Genomic DNA, 19,932 nt, shown 5'->3' on the forward strand with positions numbered 1-19,932 from the left:
AGGTGGAGGCGAGAAAAAAATGTTCTCTTTGGAGGTTTGTCATCTTGGATAAGCAATAAAAGAAAATGCCCAGAATGACAAATGGTGACAGGGCGGTGAATGCACCGAACCATGGCAGAATAATAAAAAAATAAAGTTTAATGTCAAAGTGGAAAGCAAGAGAATAGTAAAACTTACAGAACAACATACATCTCAGTGTCAGTCGAAATTACGCCAAATAAGCAGTTTGAACTCACTGATGTAATGCCATTTATTTTATTTAAGTGTTAGTAGCTCAGTGAAACTGAGTCCAGCGCGAGGGAGACCAGACTCAGAGGGGGAGAGGTGAGTCCAGCGTTTCCACGGAAGGTGACGTGCGCACAGATCCGCTGTGCCACGCATGGATGAAATAATGAAATAGTAAATAGGACTACAGTAACAGAAATATGTGCAGAATTAAGACAGTCAAGACGGCCCATTGTTTGGTGGACCGGGTACACCTTGTTCACTTTATAGCCTACAAATCATCCACGGGATTAATGACGCATCACATATAGTCCCCCCGACACAGCGTTTGTTCACTGCAGTCAAGCCAGCCTCCACTTCAAAATGAGCGGTCAAACTAGCCACCCCTATATTTCGCGGTGCGCGTATACACTTGCTATTACGGTGAGACCGTCAAAACTAAAAACAGGGAATTTTCCGACGAAGGCAATTTCCCATTCATTTATTCTGTCTGCCTGCCTGTCTGTCTGTCTGTCTGTCAGAAAGAGAGAAAGAAAGATTTTAGCACACCTCACAACCTGTCATTGCATATGCTGAATTCCAAAATAAGAGCCCCCCCAAAACTCATATATACGCTGTTTTGTCTACACATTCAGAAAATTATAAAAATAAAAGTCCTAGCTTCCACAGACCAATTTCACCTCAGATGGATAGGACACCTTCTCAAGGTGTGATCTACAATGTTTCAGGACATTCTGATGTTGTTTTCCAAAATAAGAGCCCCCCAAAACTCATATATATGCTGTTTTGTCTACACATTCAGAAAATCATAAAAATAAAAGTCCTAGCTTCCACAGACCAATTTCACATCAGATGGAGAGGACACATTCTCAAGGTGTGATCTACAATGTTTCAGGACATTCTGATGTTGTTTTCCAAAATAAGAGCCCCCCCAAAACTCATATATATGCTGTTTTGTCTACATATTCAGAAAATCATAAAAATAAAAGTCCTAGCTTCCACAGACCAATTTCACATCAGATGGAGAGGACACCTTCTCAAGGTGTCAACTACAATGTTTCAGGACATTCGGATGTTGTTTTCCAAAATAAGAGCCCCCCAAAACTCATATATACGCTGTTTTGTCTACACATTCAGAAAATCATAAAAATAAAAGTCCTAGCTTCCACAGACCAATTTCACATCAGATGGAGAGGACACCTTCTCAAGGTGTGATCTACAATGTTTCAGAACATTCTGATTTACAGTTTCAAAATAAAAGCCTGTCAAAGTCAAATATGAGACAAATTAGATAAGATTTTGGATTCACTTCAAAAGGAAACGCCCTGTTACCACAGACTAATTCCACTTGAGGGTTGTAGTACACGACCCCTTGGTGTGACCCATTAAGTATCAAGACATTCTGATGTACAGTTTCAAAAAAAGCCTCTCAAAGTCTGAAATATGAGACAAATTAGATATGATTTTGGATTCAATTTAAAAGGAAGTGCCCTGTTATCAAGAATAATTCCACTTGAGGGTTATAGTACACGACCCCATAGTGTGACCCAGTAAGTATCAAGACATTCTGATGTATAGTTTCAAAATAAAAGCCTGTCAAAGTCTCAAATATGAGGCATAGAACATATGATTTTGGATTCAATTTAAAAGGAACGCCCGTTATCACAGACTATTTCCACTTGAGGGTTATAGTACACTACCCCTTGGTGTGACCCATTAAGTATCAAGACATTCTGATGTGTAGTTTCAAAATAAAAGCCTGTCAAAATGTCAAATATGAGACTAATTGCATGATGTTGGATTCACTTTAAAAGGAAACGCCCTGTTATCAAAGAATAATTCCACTTGAGGGTTATAGTACACGACCCCATAGTGTGACCCAGTAAGTATCAAGACATTCTGGAAAGCTGGAAAGCATGAAGACATGCTGGAAAGCATCTTCTGTTGGGGGTAGATTTGCTGCTGACGAATCTCTGGTAGATGCTAATCTGTACCTCAGCACATCCAGGTTGGATGTCCATCCAACTTTTTCTTTTGGCCATACAGAAGGAGGGCATACCTTCTTGCCACAGGCAAAGCCTCTTCCAGGCTACCAGAGAGTCCACATTTAGTAATTGCCTGTAACTTACAAAGATGGGTCTTCAGTCTTGTGAGGGCAGTGGCCTTCCCAATTCTGTACAAACTGCTTGTGGTGTTACAACCTGTGAGGACGTGTCATGCAGGTAAACAATCACAAAGCACTGCTCCAAGCTTCTGAGCGATCAACTAGGGACAAATCTTTCCTTAAGGCCATGTCCCGAGTGCATAAACACTGCTGAGGATCCAAACATCCCTTTGCTTGAATAGTATAGCAGCAAAACTATTACATCTGTATCGTCACATTCAACAATTAGACAAGAATGTGACTGTGCAAGGTGTATTGCATGTACAGTGCCTTGCAAAAGTATTCACCCCCCTTGGCTTTTTACCTATTTTGTTACATTAGAGGCTTTAGTTCAATGTTGTTGTTTTTATCTGAATGTTATGTGATGAATCAAAACACAATAGTCTAAGTTGGTGAAGTGAAATGAGAAAAATATACATAAAATTATTTTTTAGAAATAAAAAACAGAAAAAGTCAATGTGCATAACTATTCGCCCCCCTAAAGTCAATACTTCGTAGAGCCACCTTTTGCGGGAATCACAGCTCTAAGTCGCTTTGGATAAGTCTCTATGAGCTTGCCACATCTACATCATCCCATTCCTCCTGGGAAAACTGCTCCAGCTCCTTCAAGTTGGATGGTTTTAGCTTGTGAACAGCAATCTTTAAGTCTGACCACAGATTTTCTATTGGATTGAGGTGTGTTTGGGGTCATTGTCCTGCTGGAAGGTGAACCTCCGTCCTAGCCTCAAATCACGCACAGTGTTACAGGTTTTGCTAAAGAATATCCCTGTATGTAGCTTTGTCAGCACCTACATCGCCAGTACTGGGCCAACAAGTGCTGAGAGCCTTGTACCAAACAGCAGTGTGGCGTCACAGCCACCTGGTCAAACCTGTTCTCTGGAACCCAGTTGGAGGATGGAGGCTCAAAGAAGATGGGTGCATTGAACCTGTGATGTTACAGAAGACACCAGCACCTAAAGAAGTTAGAGACATCACCCACTACTATACTGTAAAGACGGAAACTGCAACGATGCTACCAAATGCCAGTGTCTTTCAGTGGGCTTGACCTGCACAGAGTCTTGCTCTTGCGCTTTTCCCAGGTTATCCAATATGACCGACCTACTTTGTCACTGATGACAATGTGGATGAGTGGCAGTGGTGTGTTGCAGTGGTAACATCATGGGGAGGCTGACCTCCCCAAAGTGGCCACTGGAGATGGCCTAACCCCCAGAATGACTACCAAAAGCAGTTCATGTTCCAAATGGTTGCTGCGCTAGAAAAGTTAGCTTGAGATTCAGTGATGAGGGGGGTCATTCCCCCTCACAGTGTTTCTTTGTTAGATTGCCATTTGTTTGTTTAAGACAGTCATTTAATTTGTATTGTGTTAAATTATAGTTTTATTAAAAGGCTCATTAAGGTCAAACTGCAATCCTGAATCCTGGTCTCCTGTTTGTGCTATGGTAAGGTGTTATCTTTTGATTTCAATCTTTGTTTCCATATGGACTATATAGTACAAGGTGCCATATGATACCACTGATAATGGGCTTTGGACTTGAGACTAAATTATGTCAGTGTTCCATCTTCTTTCATTTTAGACACATCATACATTGAGTGAAAGAACAACCTGATTTGTCATGCTATATTTACACATTTGGTATTGCTGGATTAAGCCAACACCCTTACTTTTCCAACAAGAAATCATATGTGTTTCTATTATAATCCCTGGCAAAGTAACCACAAAGTAAATGAAAACATTCTGCATAGATATTAATTTTTTGCATGTTTGCCTATTTTAGGTATGTCTTTATTTATCTTCCATATATTCACATATTCTCCAGAATTTACTAGGTAAAGCAACTTCCTGACTACAAACATGCTAAGTTTCAAAGCTCCTCGGAGCCTGTGTGATTGATCTGCATTAGTTTAGATGCCTTAACTCCCATGGACAGGCTATATTTTAGTCCTTCTTTGGTTTTGGGTTGTGTAACAATATCTGTTAATTTAACAATCTTAGCAGTAAAATATCTTTTCGTCAAGAATCAATTTCATATATGGGAGACCCTAGGGATGAGGAAAAACATTGTTGGGTTTAATTCTACCTCCAGTAGGGGTATCTCAAAAAACTAAAGCCCTTTTTGACCATTTGTACGAGGCTCAAATATATGCCTCATATTTGAGAATTTGACAGGCTTTTATTTTGAAAAACTATACATCAGAATGTCTTGATACTTAATGAGTCACACTACCGGGGTCGTATAATATAACCCTGAAGTGGATTTATTGTTTGATAACAGGGTGTTTACTTTTAAATTGAATCGAATATTGAATATCTAATTTGTCTCATATTCAAGATTTTGACAGGCTTTTTTTTTGAACTGTACATAGAATGTCCCGAAACATTGTAGATCACACCTTGAGAAGGTGTCCTCTCCATCTGAGGTGAAATTGGTCAGTGGAAGCTAGGACTTTTTTTTTAAGATTTTCTTAATGTGTGGACAAAACAGCTAATATTTGAGCTTTGGGGGCCTTACTCTTTTTGGAAAACAACATCAGAATGTCCTGAAACATTGTAGATCACACATTGAGAAGGTGTCCTCTCCATCTGATGTGAAAGTGGTTTTGTGGAAGCTAGGACTTTTATTTTTGCATGATTTTCTTAATGTGTAGACAAAACAGCTAATATATGAGTTTTGGGGGGCTCTTATTTTGGAAAACAACATCAGAATGTCCTGAAACATTGTAGATCACACATTGAGAAGGAGTCCTCTCCATCTGAGGTGAAATTGGTCTGTGGAAGCTAGGACTTTTATTTTTATAACTTTCTGAATGTGTAGACAAAACAGGCTATATATGAGTTTTGGGGGCTCTTATTTTGGAAAACAACATCAGAATGTCCTGAAACATTGTAGATCACACATTGAGAAGGAGTCCTCTCCAGCTGAGGTGAAATTGGTCTGTGGAAGCTAGGACTTTTATTTTCATGATTTTCTTAATGTGTAGACAAAACATAATATTTGAGTTTTGGGGGGGCTCTTATTTTGGAATTCAGCATATCATGCAGTTGTCACAGAGGTTGTGAGGTGTGCTAAAATCTTTCTTTCTTTCCTTCTTTCTTTCTGACAGACAGACAGACAGGCAGGCAGATAGACAGACAAGCAGACAGAATAAATGAATGGGAAATTGCCTTCGTCAGAAAATTCCCTCTTTTTAGTTTCACCGTAATAGCAAGTGTATACGCGCACCGCGAAATATAGGGGTGGCTAGTTTGACCGCTCATTTTGAAGTGGAGGCTGGCTTGACCGCAGTGTTTGTTCCGGGGAGATGGATCCGTGCGTCCCGCCTCCTGTGCGCCATGGATGTCTGAGCCTCAGCAACAAAAGACTCACAGACACTACTGCATTTTCCGTGTAATTTTCCACAAAAAAGATATTTCATCTATGGGAAATACAGAGGATGACTGAAAGTATTTTCTTGGTGGATTTATCAATCATTTTCCGTCCTCATGTTTAACAGAGATCAAGTAGCCTGCGAATTAAACAGTTGAAAGATGTGAAAACATTATTCACATAAATGATCAAACTTTTATGGAGTATCAGCGGATATAATTTTTTTTTTTTCATATACAACATTACAGACGTATGCCAGTAACTGCAGTGGAAACTTTATTTTGTAATGTTTAGTGATTTTCGCTACGTTACAGAGCCAGAAAAGACTTTGCGGATGGCAAGCACATTCTCACGACTGCTCAACAGTTTGCGTGACGGCCCGCACATTCTCACGTCAAGTACATTTTTTATACATCACAAAGTGTCCGTGAAAACCAGCATACGCAAGCTTTTCGTGCGTACGCAACGTTTATACATGAGGCCCCTGGTGAATTGACACATCATTTCTGTGCTTGTCCCCAGCTAAGACTAATGTGAAATGGGAGGAAAAACTGGAAGTTGTTCGTAGCCCGCCTTTGTGTGCATTGCTTACAGTATCTATCATTCAAAGCTTGACTTGCTACAATGTGCCCCTGTGTTCTGCCTGGATCCCAAATTCACCAAGCAATAACGTAACATATTAGCTTTGATCTTTGACTTATCCCACACATTCAGCAAATAAGCGTTCAATGTTTTGTGGTTGTGAGAATGGCACTGCTTGCTCAAAAAGTCAGCACCAACAGAAAAGTAATCAAAGTCACACAAAGGACAAATCTACCTTTTCATCTCTTTGAAACATCAAGCTAATATCTGTGAGGGGGGAATGAGTACAGACAGTTTTGTGTTCAATAATAAAAGCAAAGAGGTGGAGTTTCAACCACCATCTTTCACAGATGTCAAGTTTGTGATAATGGCAGACGATCTGAGATGAGTCCTTTGTCTGGATCCCATTTTGATAGCTAATTTTAAATAAAAGCATATTCTGTATGTAGGAAGAGTGAATGATGTATTGCCCTGCTGCTAATTCCATTCTGATAAATAGATTTTCTTCCTTTTTGCCATCCTAGCAACTCAGCTTTAAGGATGGTGGTGTTAGTTAGTTAGTCTGTCTGTCCTTCCCCACAGAAGGACAGAAAATTGCATCCACAAGCTATTTTGTGCTTTGCGCTTGTTGTTTGGTTTTGGTTATGATCTATTTTTAATAAATACTGTATATCAGAAGTTGACAGATGGGAAAGCAATTACGTTTTACTTTATTACGATGTAAATATGGAAGATACAAACTCCACAGTTTGTTCTTGCTAGCAGCTTTGACATGTTGTTAATCACCGGGTGTTAGAAATCAATGGCCTGCTATTGAATGAGACATTAGCTGTATGATACACAGACACATTAATGTCCCAGGATTTGCTGATAAAGAGATGAATAGATATAACGTTATCTTTAAAGAAAATCATCCTGTTAATAAACTGGAATAAGAACTTCCAAGAATTTCAGCAGGTGCCCCAAAACCACATACTGTCTGTTAACCTGTGACAAAGTGACAAAAGTGACAAAGCCCTCTAGCGGCCATAGTAATTTAAAGTTTAATCTATCAACTAGCTGCGCTACCTTCTTCGTTGCTCTGCCTGGTTGTAGCGCTATCCTCTTACTTGCAGAGGGAATTTGAAAGACAACCGTTTATCCCGCGCCTTGGATTGAGCTCCGTCAATGGTGAGTTCCCAGACCCAACATGTTGATGTAGGTCTGGCTTGTCAGGCTACAAAAATGTAATTACAGTTGTAAAAATAAGTCCAAACTACTGGGAATATTTTGTTATTAATTTAGAGCATTTTCACACCACACAAAATACACAAAAACCTTTTCCTACCTCCCTTCTCCCTCCCAAACCCATCCCTACAACCTCCAGCCTGTCAGTCTGTCACCAGTGTCTCAGAGGAGGTGTAACCACACCGCCACTGCTTTCGGCATGCCATCTTATACAGTATTGCAACAAACGTCTGCGTGTAGTTTTGAAAAGTTTAACCACACTTGTGACTGCTTTATCAGCATAGCGCTGACTCACTGTGACTTGAACAAGCTGCAGAGGAGACGTAGTGTTCCTGCGTCTCCACGGCAGCTCCGCTCTCCACTCTGCGCATCCTTGTGGTGCTCAGTGGTACCACAAATTTGATTTGTTGACTGGAAATGTTTGACCTTACGAGTTGACAAGGAGCGATTAAAAAAACTAACAAGCTTGCTGTGATGCTAGTGAGGCTATGAAGATTCAGTAACCCTCAACAGGATGAGCAGGTAAATAATGGATGACGGATGGACAGACGGTTAAGTGGATGGATGGATGGATGTAAATAACTAAATGGTACTTCCTCCATTGCACCCTCAAGACAAGCTTTGTATCTTAGCCCTACAACTGGTAAGGCTGTAAGAGGAGCAAAAATGTAAGTACAGAATGTTGCTTCATCCAACACTCTTGTTTGTGAAATATAATGGACACTGCAGCCTCTAGGCGCTGCTAGTGGGGCTTTAGGCTTTCACTCTTGTTCCATTAAGAGTCAATTTCCTGTAAGAAGCCACAGGAAAAGACCAGACTGGGGCCACTCTTTTAGATGTAGCTAGTTGATGGATGGTCTCTTAAGGTCAACAAGTTTGTCAAAGTTACAAAGTCAGTTACTGTATAATGCAACAATTCCTTTCTGCTAACAAGAGAACAGCAGGCAAATAGGCACTCTCTCCATCTGTCAGACACACAAACAAAATTCCCTAAGGTAGTACCGGTATGTTCGCTCTATGCTGTCTTTGTTTTAAAGACCCCTCTTCAAAGATCCATGAAAAAAACAATGAGAGCTGTCAAGCATTTGCATAATTCTGGCAGCTAACGTTGGCAGAAGAATTTGAGTTCTCATCCGTCATGGATTGGTGACAATTAATTAAACATTGATTCTTGAATGCTATGAGCCTTTAAAGGTAGCTAAGAAGCATGTATGTTGTAACGTTCACAATAGGCGGTTATGGCAGACACATAAGGGAAAGACGGAGTTCAGAAAGACCTATTTTCATTGTCTGACATGAAAAGGTAAGATGTATCCAGACAGATTTTGATTGAGGCCCGCCCCACTGTCAGTGAAAAGCTTTACATCAGATAGCCTATCTGTCTGGGCTTTGTTAGAGCCAGGGGAAAATAGAAAGGCACCAAGAGCTTACACAAGCCAAGGTTTTTACAAAAAATGTATCCATCTCATCAATCTAATTTACGTGGTTGGACCATAAGAGCATGCCATCCGCACAAACTTCCTTTGTCCTAATGAAATTATATTAAACGCTAAAGACAGCTCTGTCACAAGAAAGGACAAACAGAATTATTAGAAGTATTAAATATTCCCTTCCAGTGAAAGAAGGTAAGGCCCTGTTATTTAAGCTTGGTTGCATTCTGTGATATTGTTATATGTTATCGGTGGTGCAAATATGAGCAAAACCAGCAGAATAAAAACAGAAACAGTGGGCCTAATTAAAAATATGGAGCTGTGTAGGTTGTCCATGTACCAGCCATATATTATAAACCTCTTAGTGTTATTTCAGATCAATTAACTTTTAGTTCACCACTTAGATCCAGCAGGCTAAACAAAATAAGAGGGGAAACACTTTCAGTGTTCAACATCATTGTAAAAATAAGCAACCATGTCCTCTACGCCTTCAACTTGGCTCAGCTAAATATTTTGTTTGCCAGTTGGCTGTCACAGGTTATAATTCACTAGTCAAAGTTTGTGAAATATTCATAGCACAATGCCACAACACCCAGTTAGCAGGAGATTCAGTAGAGGCATCATTTGTTTCTTGTTACTTTAGCATACATTGGTAAATAGCATGTTAACATAAGGTTACGAAACTAAAATCACCTCTCAGGATTTCTCAAAGTCACATTTTTCAGCTACCTGGGATCAATGAAATGATGTCATATGCAGGTGTAAATAAAGTTGCAAGGATGCTTTTTCTTTTTTCACCTGGACGACCGTTAGTCGAATTAGTAGAGAATTAGAGTGGAGAACTTTTGTGAATGTTTGCTTCTGTTTTTACTGTCACAGCCCCATATGCTTTTGCTAAAGACAGGCAGTGTTGAGCTTGAGGATTTAATAAACAACAATCCATACAAAAAGAGTCCTGAAAATAGAAGGCAAAATACAAAAACAGGAACAGGCAGAATCCCCAAAACAGGGACAGGCAGAATCCCAAAAACAGGAAAATCACAAAAATACCAGGAACACCGAGACAAACGGGGTAAAATACTAGAAACACCGAGACCAATGGGGTAGACTACACACTCACACCGAAAACAACACAATGACCTGACAACAGACAAGGGAAACACAGATACTAAATACAAGAGTTAACAAGCAAACAAGGGACAGGTGACACTAGAGGCCTGTACTACGAAGCAGGATTTGGCGTTAGCGAGCTAACTTCAGGTTCAACCCAGGATTTTCTGTATCACGAAGGTGAATCACTTGTTATCGGGTTCAATCGCCGTGGTAACTCATGCTGAACGCCTAACCTGGTAGGGAGCAGGTTAAGTTGGAGATCAGAGATCAACCGGTGTTAAAGCACCGCATACTGACCAATCAATACTTGATTGATAACGGCGTCATCGTTCTTAGAAGATCAGGCGGAGCTCGGTGCGCAGAGAGAGAGGGAGAGAGAGAGAGAGGGGGGGAGAAAGAGGTGTGCGCTCATAAAAGTTAAAACATTTAGAGACCGACAACCCCGTTAACATTCCCTGATGGGTATTTTTATGAAATAGCATATATATATTTTAATGGGAGGGAATTACATATTGGCTATTTCTCGGCTTCTTGAGCCGTGTGTCGCCAATGCGCACATCGGCTTGAATTAGGTTTTTATATGTTTTATTTGCTCTCACGATCGCTTCCCACTGCCAGGATTGCAACTGCAATAATAGGCTAAAGCAACGACAGTTTATGGAAAGCACAAGTGTAATTATGGTCAGATCTTGGTCCTGACTGATGGGGAAGTGATATTGATAAGAGTAGGCTAATTTACGCTTTTACAGCTTGATCGGCAATTTTTTTTTTTGCCAGCTTTCCTTCCTGTTTTAGGAAGCAGTGACTTTATTGCATTTTCCCTGTAAAACCGAGTCTGTGTTCATCATATTTATGTAGAATTATAATTTGCTCTTCTTATATAAAACATGCGGCTCTGGTAAATGTTTGCGATTGGTTGTGGTGCGCAAACACCGCCTCTTTTATGTGAACGCGCGCGCGCTGGATTGGGAAACCCTGGGTTGATTGAACTAGTTGTTAACCACCGTCGTGATACAGGTTATGCGGCTAGGGAACAGGTGAAAGACATCAGGGCGAAGCAACCAATCACAAAGGCGGGAAAACCAAAAGACAGGAAGTAAAACAAGACAACACATAAGAGAACAGAGAGACTACAAAACAAAACAGGAAATGGAAAACCAACAGAAAACATGAAACCAACTAAACACTGGACTCCTAGTGTTTCATGAGATTGTTGTTATTGCTTTTCTTTGCTTTTGCCTCTATTTTTATTGCTTGCTTTTTATTGCGTTGTTTTTCCTTGTAAAGCACTTTCTAACATGTTTAAGGAATATGTAAATAAAGATTAGTACATCTGTAAAGCTATTGCAGTTAAGTTACGTAAGATGTAAGCTTGCAAATGTCCCCTCTATAAAATGGCTACTAATATTTCATTGCAATTGGCTGACATCAAATGTGCCATCTTAAGAGATATTAAGGTTGTGTGATCCCTAAGGGAAAGCAAGTAAGAGAAGAAACAAGGAAGGAGTACAAGGACATTTGAATCGAAATAAGAATAAGGCAAACAAGGTGCATTTTTCATAATAGTTACAGGTAGTACTCTGGTCTCCACGTCTTGAACATAAATAATGTATTGGTATTGGCACCAATACAGACGCCTGTTGTGTGGAGCTACACTCTAAAAAAAACATTAAAGAATGATCCAGTTCCACTCAACTGGAAAAAAAAAGACCATTGGTATCAGATCTGTTGGTATCGGTCACTAGACAAGTATCATCATCACTATCAGTAGAGGAAAATAAGGATTGGTAGATCCCCATAAAAAAGCCTGGTGCTACAGGATGAACTGCAGTAAATGCTTGCTCATGTCCTCATATCATCAGAAGCCACGATGTGTCCTTGGTTTCACACTGCTACCCATTACTCGTGTCTATTATTTTTCTTTCAGAGATAACTCCCCCATTAAATTAAGTACCATGAGTAAATGCGACTCCTTGGCCAAAAAGAGCTCACTGTGGAGCCCTTCTTCAATATTTCAAGTAATTAAATGAAAGTGTCCTCAATAATATGTCCTTCACTGCAGTGGAATTCCTAGCTTTACTGTACATACATTTGCATACATTTTTGCTGTGGGCATGCATGGGCCTGCCCAGTATATGTCCATATTTACATCCAATATCAGTGTGCAGTGATAACGCAGGAAGTGGTGTTTCCTTTTTTTAGAGCTAGGATGGTGGATGGGCGTGTACAGTGTCCAACTGCCATGCAAAAGACCAGAGTTTGCAGCCTGCCACAGACCCGAAATTTCTATTAACTTTCCTGGGAATGTACATGGTACATGGAAAAGCCTGCGAGTCACTCACCCCTGTGATTCCCTCACTGTCTCTCCATCACACCAACCCAGTCTGACTGTATCCTACACATATGCTGCAACACACACACACACACACACACACATGCAATGTTCTCCCTTTTACATTCTATTTCTACTGCACACACTATCCTTCTTAAACACACTACATATCATTTTGTGGGTTTGGTCCAGAAAAGTCCCGGAAGTGGACCCACTGTTGGTTTAAATAACCATTGCATTGCAGCAGAACAGATTCCCAGGTAAATTCCAATGGGTCTTAGGGGGGCACGTTGCTTACTTTTAATAAAGTCTACACTGGATGTGAAGTTCATTTTGAGCAGATACAGTACGTGGACATAGGCTACTGAGCATTCACAAACACATGCAGCCACTGTAGAGGCTTTGCTTTGAGATTAACCCTCCAGAAGAAGAGGAATCTCCTCATCATGACTCCCTCTTAATGATTCAGGTCTGCTAAAGATCCTGGCAAGTCAGTCGATACAAATCACTCTGTACTACCACCAGCTATAGGCTATTGTTTTCTCTCTTACATAATTAAATCACCTTCTGATTATCAAACAGTAATCGAGAAAAAACTGTAATTGGATTGGACACATTGACAAACAATTCTAGAAAGATACAGATGCATAGATGCATTATAGGCTACTATGTCTATAGGATCATCATGCCCAGACTTTATCTTATTACACGCAGTAAAATAGTTATACTCAGCACAAAGGTGGAGGCAGCGTAGGTGCTCTGCTTAGGTTTACAACGTTGATGAGTGCAATGTTTAAAAGCCAATTAAGATGACAACTGGAAATGCATGTCATATCAATTACACCTCATGTGCACGTACACATAAAGCGCCCGTCTATAAACTACTTTCCAATTTCGGTTCATGAATTCAGAAACTGCATGACAGCCTTACTGTCAACAAATGTGCAACCTGCAAAATATTAACTTACCCGGCTTCCGTTGCAGAGAATAAATGATAGAAGAAACCAGGCAGTGGCAGAGGAACATTACATTCCCTAATGTCCATTCACAGCTCAGCGACGTTCACGCCGACACCCGTTTACAGTGTCGACTGAAAGGTGGGGGGCGAGCGCGCAGACGGGAGCGCGCTTATTGGCGATCGCTAGAGCTCAGAGAGAGGTGCGTCAGTGAGGAGGTGGTGTGAAGACAAGATAAGAGTAATAACAGACCTCTAGCAGCCAAGGCTAATAAGGAGACAAGCGCTTTCTCTAGCAGTCAATATATCATTTTCGGTGATAGGCTACTTCATAAAGGTCGCATGTGTGTCAGTGGTTCATTGTGACCGTATTTTAATCTCACACTATATTATTCATGAAGGTTAATTTGGGATTCCATATGGTGGAACTGGGCTAAAAAGAGATGTCAAATAGAGGATATGTAGTGCAGTTTAATATCTGTGTAGTCATACACAAATATGAATGTAGTTTTTGACTTTGAAAACTATTGAAAACTAATCGTTTTAGCCCCTTATGTTACTATCCCCAACAAGTGATGTCCTTCCTTTTCTAAAAGTTCTTATATTTTCATGATTCCTAATATAATACATCTTTGTGATCAATCTTTCGAGTATTTAATATGAAAAGGATAAGTCAACATTTGTTATATTTAAGCAATAGAGAATTCAGAAGAATTCCTGAGGATAAATTAAGCCACTTTTTCATGTAACCAAGAAGAGGGGAATTACTCCAAACCTTTGTTCCACTCAATCTGACATAATCTATTGACAAACCCCTTAATGTCCTCGTGTGATGTACATGTTTAGCAGGTCAGGCCGGATTCAAGTTGTTTTTGGACCTATATTTTTGGCGAACATGAGCGGGGTACATAAAAATGCCCTATAGAAGAGGATGTGTGAATTTAATAGCAATACACAATGTGTGAAATGTGCACCTTGCTCACATTAGCAAGTTAGTTCACAGTATCACAGTAACACATTCCCTTATTTAACAGAGCAAGTGTGAAATCTGTGCAGGTTTCATCCAGAGGCAATGGAAAGATTAATTAAAGAGTTGAAACAATGAAGGCACCAGAAAATCCTTAATGCAAAAGGAGCCAGTTGATGTAATTTTGGTTACATTAGGGGTACGGATGATGGTCATAATTAGGGACTTGTTATAAAATGAGCTGGCTCCTGTCTTTGAGTTGGAGGTGTTGTGTTGCATTTTCCATCAATCTCTCAACTCACCTCCCTCTGAGCGCTGCAGCTCTCTGCTGTTTATTGAGCTGGGTGTTATGCAAATGTGTAGACACTATGTTGATGTTCAGATTCCCTTGATTCAATGTTAGGATGTAGATTGTTTTTTTTTTAGCATGCTGTGGAGATAAAAATGTGGACAGTTGGGTGTGATGTGTGGGCTGATGTGCACTGCGGATTGACAAGAGAGAGGCCAAAAGAACCCAGCAGACAATAAACGATTCATATTCATGCTTATATTGTTTGGGAAGCAAGTGCTCACTCACAAATGAAATATGTTTATAATAATGCAGCCACAGCTAGAAAATTCTAAAAACTGTAACTTCATCATCATGTATCATTATTGCTCCTCTCCTGTGTTTGAAGTGCATTTAAAAGCTTTCAGATGTATGGACTCTACCAGGAAGTAATCCTTCAAAAATATGCTGTCTTCTTACTCATACTCTTACTAGTACATTTTGTGTTTGCTGGGGAAGCAACTATTTCAAGCAAGGTTTGATTCCAATAAATGTAGTATTTCAAACATAACCAAAAGAAAATAAATGCTAAAAATGGTAAATCTAATAATATATACGGAAGTTAATGGATATATGCTGTGACTCCTTATTCTTCTTTATATATATATATATATATATATATATATATATATATATATATATTGCGATTATTGCGAAAATGTTACATTGCGATTAAATAGCGTAGCATATGCTATTAAAGGTGCACAAGGGTAGCACAGAGAGAGAGAGAGAGAGTAAATGTGGAGAGAGGAAGGAAATGTAACTATTGTTTAAACAGCAGTCTTTCCCTCATTTTAACCAAATGTTGTAGTTGTCTCTTATATCTATTAAAATAACAACATTAATAAAAAGCTGCAATCCATAACTTTATGCATATTCAAACAGTGCAAATGTCTTCAACCAACCAAGTTAGACAGCACAGGCATTTTCATCAGGACACCCACAACCTCAACAGGAGTATTTAGATCATAATGTTGCATTCACCTAACCTGACTCCGCCAGATGGATTGCTTCGCATTTGCTCGGCATATCCATCTGGGAACTTTCCGTTGGAGAACTTTTGGGAAGGGGCGAAAATACTGGTTAGCTGATTGGATGAACCATCTGTCTATCACCTATGTTGGTGATAGACGGGCCAAATCAACCAATCAGATCCACGAAGCGTATGAAAATACAACCACAAGCCCGCCCCTGCTGCTGCAGGCAAAGCATAGCTCGTTAGCTCCTGCAAGCAAGCAACATGTCGGTAAAGGATATTTGCCGTTTGAGTAACGAAAATTTAGGAATAAAAGGCACCCTTTCAGGTTCCTGGACCATATTCCAAAAGAAGGATCCAAGAGAAAAAAAGCATTAGCGAGTGGCTAACAGAATTGGGGCTACCGCTGTCTGAAAATACTGGTTAGCTGATTGGATAAACCATCTGTCTATCACCACCTAACCCACCTCAAAACCAACGCTGATTGGCCCGGTCGTTTGGCTAACGGCTCCAAATTTTCTCTATCTCAAGATGCCAGACTGATCTGCGAGTGGAAAACTGGAGCTCGCGAGATCAGGACGGTCTCACGAGGCTAGCATTCTCCATGATTCAACATACAGGTAGATATAATAATCTAATAGTACAAACATTTAGATAGTATAGGAACATGGTTGGTCCGTTATAAAAACGTTCAGTATAATAATGACATGGAGACAAACTGAAGGAAGCATTGAATTTACATTCTTTTGTGAAGTTTCATTTTACAATTTTATTTTTTCTCTTTCCAGTATATTATCTGACACACGCAGATATTCAAAAAGTTGCTCGCTATAACTTTCCCGCAAGGATGTATACCTGCACGTCTCTCCCTGCTGGCTGATGAAGTCCAAGATTGCAGGGGGTTGTCAAGCTGTTTTATAAATGATGTAATAACTAATAAAATGATCAAACGTAACAAAATGTGATGTAAAATGTATACAGTATGGGTCTGCACCCTGTCTTGGACGTGCAGTTGTCAAAAGTAAACAATAATATATTGTTTCATGAGCTCATCAAATGTAAAGAGAGAGGTTTTGTACAGACAGTGATGGAGAATGTTCTGAGCTGCTTGAGGGTATTTTTCTTTTGTGAGTGGCATGTTAGGGTTTATGTTTGACAGGACAGCTTAGACAAGGAAGGGGAGAGAGAGGGGGAATGACATTCATCAAAGCGGCGCAGTTCAGAACTGAACCCATGGCCACTGCGTCGAGGACTAAGCCTCTGTAAATGGGCCAGCGCTCTACCAGGTGAGCTACCCAGGCTTCAGCTTTGAGGGGTTTTAATCCACGATAATATTCATGAGTTTTAGTTTTACTAATTTTCCTGTCACCTCAAAAAACTGTACTTCCATCCTTCACGGCAGAGAACCAAAAGTATTTGCCTAATACCTTCAAACTGCTTCTAATTATCTTCCCATCTTTATTGCTTCATTGTTTTGAAATACTAAACCTTCCCACTCACACCAATGTTCATTCTGTGATACAAAGAGACATAATTAGGATCTGTTAATAGAGGATTGACAGTCACCCTTGTTGTTGCTAATTAGCAATGAACAATTTTTTTCTTATCTTGTCACTTTTGAAGATGAAACAGCCGAATTAATGAACTATGATCACAGTTTAGTCATGCGTGTGTGCTTGTCACCGTCTTGAACTCCACAAAAAACCCAAGTTTACTTCTGTCTCACTTATTAACAACATTGCATCTAAAACAAAAGACCATTCCATGTGTTTCCTTAAACAAAATATACATTGTAATAAGGTAGAAAGCAGCGAATAAAAGCCAAGGCTTCCAATACAGTACATATTTTACTCACTCCTCTATGCTTTCATGCAAGTTATGCAACAAGGTCAGCAGAATTGCCACACAAACTCTCTATTCTGCAAGACTATGGAACTGGTGTGTTGTCTGCTGTTCATTTAGCTGGGATAGAATAGACACCTCGGAATAACAAGGGATTACATCAGTATGGCCTTCTCACTGAAAATCTTATGTTTTATTCAGTGCTGTTTTTGTTGCCATTATACAATGTGTTTGTCTTGTCTTGTTGAAACGGGGAGACAAAAAACAGAGGAATTGTCTCAAGCTGCAAAGCTATGTAGCACAATAGAAATTATTAAGAAGATTTTAGGTAATTAAGCTGGAATGAGAAACGACCCACTTTTATAATAGATAGCAAAAAGCCTTTCTGTACTGTATGTAAGTAAAACACATCCGTATCTACTCACCTTTCCAATGGAGAGACCAGCACTTTGCATTAATCACACTGTGGAGTTTGGAAACCCACAATCTTAAAACATAAGCATCTAATAATTTTATATAGTACACAAATTCTCCATTCCGCATCCTGGGATATATTCCTGAAATGAATGCTAGCATGACTTATGCTCATGTTTCACAACTATGACTTGCATATCTTTAGACAACAGGAGAACAAACTTGCACAGAGAACATACAGTACATCTGCACACACAAGGAATCAGGGTGAACATTTGAACTCAGGAACTTGTTACTGTGAATTGTAATCACTTAGTCACAATGTCAGACTTCTCACATGTGTAGATTTTAAACAACCTCTAACAAAAGCTTGAGAGAATTAAGGGAAGACACTCTATAGGTGTTTGGCAACACTCAATTTATGTCGGTATTGATATCTTTTTCATTCCTCTGGCTTTGTAGGTTTTTGATGCAAAGTTGGAGTCAGGTGGATGCATAGTATCAGATCAGTAAAAGATGCTGAAGTTGTGATGACACCCCTGCAGTGATGCCAGCCTCTGTGTCACAACACAGCTCTAGGGCTCATATGAATCATTGGAGTGTTTCTGCGAGCGTGTGCCTTGTGTCAGATCTGATCCACATGTAGATTTAAAAGAAAATGATGATCTGAATTTAGCATTATTTCAATTCTTTCTTTTGTAGACACACTAATTGTAAACTACTACTGTGTGGCTTCAGTGACTTCACCTGAGATTCCTCCACAAGAGCAATAAATTGGAGTTTTTAGGGGATGAAGGATCACTTGGTAAAAGAGCATTCAGATATCATTTTTCTGAACTTCAATCCATTAGTTCCAAAACAAACCAGCTATTTTACCACCTACACAATTGCAAATCAAGCGCAACACAAATAATTTGAACCAAATGTTCTATCCAGAGTGTGGGAACAGTAGTGAAGGTAGACTGTGCAAGGCAACGTTGGGCCACACTTGTAGAACATGAGAGAACTGTGCTCTCCATTATCAGCTATTAGTCATTAAGAGAAACAGATGGGTGGCACGGATTTTTCAATGCTATCACGACATAATCATTCCTCAATGAATTCCAGCCCTCTGGTTTGCGGTAAAGCAGGCAGTGGTAGAGCTGGCCAAGGCAACAACGACACATGATGCATTCTGAAGGCTGCGACAAAAGACACAATGCTCTGCACTATCTTCTTTTGTTGGGGCTTTCAAAACAGAACAACTTGCACCACCATTATGTTGTTCCCTGGCAATCATTGATGCCCTACCTAGGGCTGGGCAATATATCGATATTATATCAATATCGTGATATGAGATATATGACACAAGTGTACTGGTTTTAAAGGCTGCATTACAGTAAAGTGATGTACTTTTCTGAACTTACCAGACTTTCAAACTGTTCTATTATTTGCCTTTTCCCCACTTAATGATAAAATTATAACAATTAGAGATAAAATCTATCACCTTTTGCCCTCAACTTCTAACGGTTTACCTTTAAACGCAGGACCGCTAGAAAGAACGACTATTCCCGACATATACTTAGACTGCTTTTATCCTATAGACCTTCAACAATTAATGTTAAAGATATCCTCAGCTAAGCCATCTACCTGTCTTTTAGACCCCATCCCAACGAGACTACTCAAAGAAGCATTACCTGTGTGTTTCAGTGCTCATTACTAGATATGATCAATATGTCCTTATTAACAGGTTATGTACCGCAGTCATTTAAAATAGCTGTGATAAAACCTCTTCTGAAAAAACACACTCTCGATCCTGAGGTCTTAGCAAACTATAGACCTACATCTAACCTTCCCTTTCTATCCAAGATCCTTGAGAAGGTAGTTGCTAATCAGTTATGTGATTTTCCACATAGCAATAGTTTATTTGATGACTTTCAATAAGGATTTAGAAAGAATCATAGCACAGAGACGGCACTGGTGAAAATTACTAACGACCTTCTTACTGCTGCAGACAAAGGACTTGTCTCCAT

At 39.7% G+C, this 19,932-nt stretch overlaps 1 protein-coding gene across 3 annotated transcripts in view; it reads right to left on the reverse strand.

Moving 5' to 3' along the window:
* Positions 1-13,507, reverse strand: part of htr1fa (5-hydroxytryptamine (serotonin) receptor 1Fa) — a 30,568-nt gene extending 17,061 nt beyond the window's left edge. For 2 of the 3 annotated variants that reach the window (XM_039817073.1, XM_039817070.1), the window contains exon 1: positions 13,407-13,507. The gene's annotated coding sequence lies outside the window, so the exon portion shown is untranslated. Of the gene's footprint in view, positions 1-12,448; positions 12,502-13,406 lie in introns of those variants that run through there. The other variant, XM_039817072.1, reaches the window with a different exon arrangement.
* Between the last annotated feature and the right edge of the window lie 6,425 nt (positions 13,508-19,932).

Source organism: Perca fluviatilis, chromosome 12, assembly GCF_010015445.1.
Source record: "Perca fluviatilis chromosome 12, GENO_Pfluv_1.0, whole genome shotgun sequence".
Lineage (NCBI taxonomy): Eukaryota > Metazoa > Chordata > Actinopteri > Perciformes > Percidae > Perca > Perca fluviatilis.